The sequence below is a fragment of the Choloepus didactylus genome, chromosome 24 (genome assembly GCF_015220235.1).
Source record: "Choloepus didactylus isolate mChoDid1 chromosome 24, mChoDid1.pri, whole genome shotgun sequence".
Classification (NCBI taxonomy): Eukaryota; Metazoa; Chordata; class Mammalia; order Pilosa; family Megalonychidae; genus Choloepus; species Choloepus didactylus.
The window spans coordinates 19,523,068-19,526,835 of record NC_051330.1 but is presented as its reverse complement, the minus strand read 5'-3'; the positions used below and the strand labels follow the sequence as shown (position 1 = coordinate 19,526,835).

Below are 3,768 nucleotides of genomic sequence, written 5' to 3'. Positions count from 1 at the left end.
CAAACCAATACAAGATGTCATTAATAGGGCAGTATATAGGAACCCTGAATTTTATGCATGATTGTTCTGTAAATCAACTTCTCTAATAAAGAAAAAAGATTACTCAGTGCCTGATGCACACTGTCTATGCATGAACCATTCACTATTCCTGTTATCAGTATCATCACTTTTGATATTAAAATATCAAATAAGAAAGCATGTCTCTTCAAAGTATATACTGACAAGCCATTTTTAAAATTCTATGTTCTTTTCCATTCCCATCATAACTCTGCAAGAATTCCATCTCCTCTAATATATGTTAAACTTTGTACTCAAATTTTTCAAACTTTATTATATCTTGAGGTTTGAAATGGTATTCACAGTGATTTGAACTTTCATTTCTAAGATAAGAAATCATGTCTCATTTCTTCTCAAGCTTTTATTGAGAAATTATGCATTCTTTTTTGTGAAATACCTCTTCAAAACTTTTATCTATATTGTAACTGTAATTGTCATAGGAGTAGTTCATATACCAAATATGAACATGTTGTCAGATATATATATAATGACTCATGACCCAATATTTTACTTGTGTTTTAGCTCTACTAATGTTGTTTTTTAAGGAACATAAATTAAGACTTTAAGTACACATAATTTCATTTGTTTTCATTTTATATTTAGTGCCTTTAGAATCATAATAAAGAAATCTTTAACTATGACAAATGAGGAAGGCACTCTCATATATATAATCTCTTAGTCAAGATTTATTTCAATGCCTGGAAACATTCAGACTAAACAAAATGGTACTACTGTAATTTCTTAAAATACACAAATTATTCACATAAAACTTTTGAAATGTTGATACTATCAGATTTTCAAAAGCAATGTTAGTTATAAAACACAAGGCAACAATAAAATATCAAAGAACTTTCATATACTTATGAGGCCATAGTTAGCAGCAAACTAGTCAAACAAAATAAACACTTTTTACACTTTGAATGTTTAACTCTGCCTCATAAAAGCACAGATAATTGAGATATCTTTTGTTCAAGTATTTTATTTCTAACATTAAAATACATTTTCTAATATTTTATAAACAAATGAAAAATGCCAAAAATGCTATTTGCCACAGTCATAAACCATAAAATAAAAAACAACCAACTGAATTTATCCACATTCCCCACTAATACAATGTCACTTTTAGATATTTTTCTATATACCTTATTCTAATTCAATTATGCAGATTAGGGTAAACTGATTTATGAGTTGTTTTCATCTTTAAAATTAGTTTCTGTATACTGCCCCCCCCTTTCCAGCAAATCCAGTGTTAAAGTGAAAATTGATGCAATGTACTATTTCAGGGGCCTAAAGCAATCTGTAGCCTTAATATCCAAGTTTCAATTTCAAATTTCTGCCTACATAAAAAAAAGACTCAAATAGCCAAAAATCACATACTTAGCAGGAAGGAAAATGTATAAGATGATTATTTAACTTTAACTGAATTATTTATGCTTTTCCCCCAAGCTATAGGCACTCTTTAGAAAGGCACTGAAGATACACAATTAGAGTTTAGATTTCTTCAGGCATGTAATTACATGAAAAATAAATAATTTTCATGTTGAATTGGTTCTTAGGTATATTCAGGGAGGGGAATCCCATGAATGTTGTGTTCTTTAAGAAAACAGTATATACAAATGAACTGCTATTTATTCAATAAAATCTTGAAACCTAAAGAAGATTTTTTCTAAAGACAAAATGCAGATATGCATGCCCATCACTGTTCATATAGTGAAGGATGGAATGGTAGAGACTGTTTCAATCTCCTGTGAGTGCACAGTTGTAAGCTAATTTGAATGGAAAAAACAAAACAAAGAACTCAACACAACCATTTAAAGGAAAAAAAAAATAACTGTACCAGTTTGAAGGTGTTATATACCCCAGGAGAATCCAAGATATTTTAATCCAATATTATGGGGTAGAACTCATTGAGTAGATTGCTTCCATGGAGATGTAACCCACCCAATTCTGGATGGGATATTTTTATTAGCTTTCCATGGAGATGTGACTCCACCCATTCAAGGCAGGTCTTAATTGGATCACTGGAGTACTTAAGAGAGCTCAGAGTCCAGACAAATCAAGACTCTTGGAGATGCAGACAGAAAGATGTTTGGAGATACTAAGCTAAGACATGAAGCCCAGAGTTTGCCCTGGAGAAGCTAAGAGAGAATTCCCAGATGCTTAGAGAGAAAAGCCTAAGAAGAACCAAGCAGAGAGCCGAAAGATGCTAAGACAGAAGCTCAGACACATTTTGGAGAAAAATATTTTGAAACCAGAATCCAGGAGCAAAAGGCCAGCAGATGCTGGCCATGTCCCTTCACAGCAGACAGAAGTGTTCCAGTTGCCATTGGCCTTTCTTCAGTGAAGGTATACTCTTCTGGTGCCTTAGTCTGGACACTTTTATGTCCTTAGAACTGTAAATTTGTAGCCTAGTAAATCCCCTTTATAGAAGCCAATCCATTTCTGGTATATTGCATTCCAGAATTTTAGCAAACTGAAATAAGAACCAATCAAGAAAAATGTTGAAGAACAACAGTATCTCCTCTTAAAAAGGAGAAACATATTATCCAACACAAAAATGAGAACTACAGATTTGAAAAGCACTCATTTGTCTTTGTCTTAAAATACCAACAAATAATAGTGGAAGGAGGAAGTCAAGACCATTTAGAACTGAGTCAGGTCTATGTGAAAATGGAACAGAGTACAATGATTTCACCTCCTGGAGGAAATGAATGAAATGAAATTTCACAAGTCTTAATGTCTGTAATAAAATATGTTAATGTACATACTCTGGTTTCTCTTCAGATTGTATAAATACTTTGCCCTTTATTAAATATTTCTGTGGAGAGAATTCTGAGTTTATACACAATTTTTGAGGCCCTGTGTCAATAGGGCTAATAATAAAGTACAAAGGTAGATGGTTCTGAAGAAAATATGTTAATGTAAAAAACTCAATGCACAGTTATTAAAAATACAAAGTCTGGGTTTTTTCTCTTAAGGTTTATAATATAGTACCAAACCTCTGTGTAAGGCATTTACTTCTACAAGCCTGTTATGCTTAGCAGCACATTCTATATACAAGTACATACATACATACATACATACATACATACATATATACATACATAAAGATACACTGGTATCTTACCAGGAGAAATATGTCTCATCTCAAACTAATGATATGTGTTTCACCCACACTTATATACATCTTATTTCCATCAAAATCACAGCCATCCATATTACCAAATCATGACTACATTTTCAAATCATAACTGCAGCTTAAGTCATTCCCCTGAACATTTTAGCTCAGTTCATTATTGGACAGAATGCCTGATGTGCAAAATGCTGTATCAATAAATACTTATAATAAGCAACTAAATGAATTCTAAAAAGAAGGAAAATCTGAAGAAATGTTTAAGATAGAATACAAACTTGATGGGACAACTTACATAGATTTATACAGTTTAGAGCAATACAAGCTGTTTTTTAGGCTGATTTACTAACATTATATTTGGAGGACATTAGACAATCAACTTATACAAGCCCTTTATTAAATCTACATCAAAATTTGGTACTTTGAAGAGAGTACTGGCTTGGAGACAACTGATTTTAAGATACACCTATAATAATCCAACATTTAAAACTTCATATACCTCAGAATTCCATAAAGAAAAAAATAAAACAAAAACAAAACAATGGGCATGAGCAATGACAACCTGGGATATTTAAACC

The 3,768-nt window shown here is 31.9% G+C and overlaps 1 pseudogene; it reads left to right on the top strand.

Annotated features, from left to right (window-relative positions):
* Positions 1 to 2,821: 2,821 nt before the first annotated feature.
* LOC119520140 lies at positions 2,822 to 2,931 on the top strand (annotated as a pseudogene).
* The last annotated feature ends 837 nt before the right edge of the window (positions 2,932 to 3,768 follow it).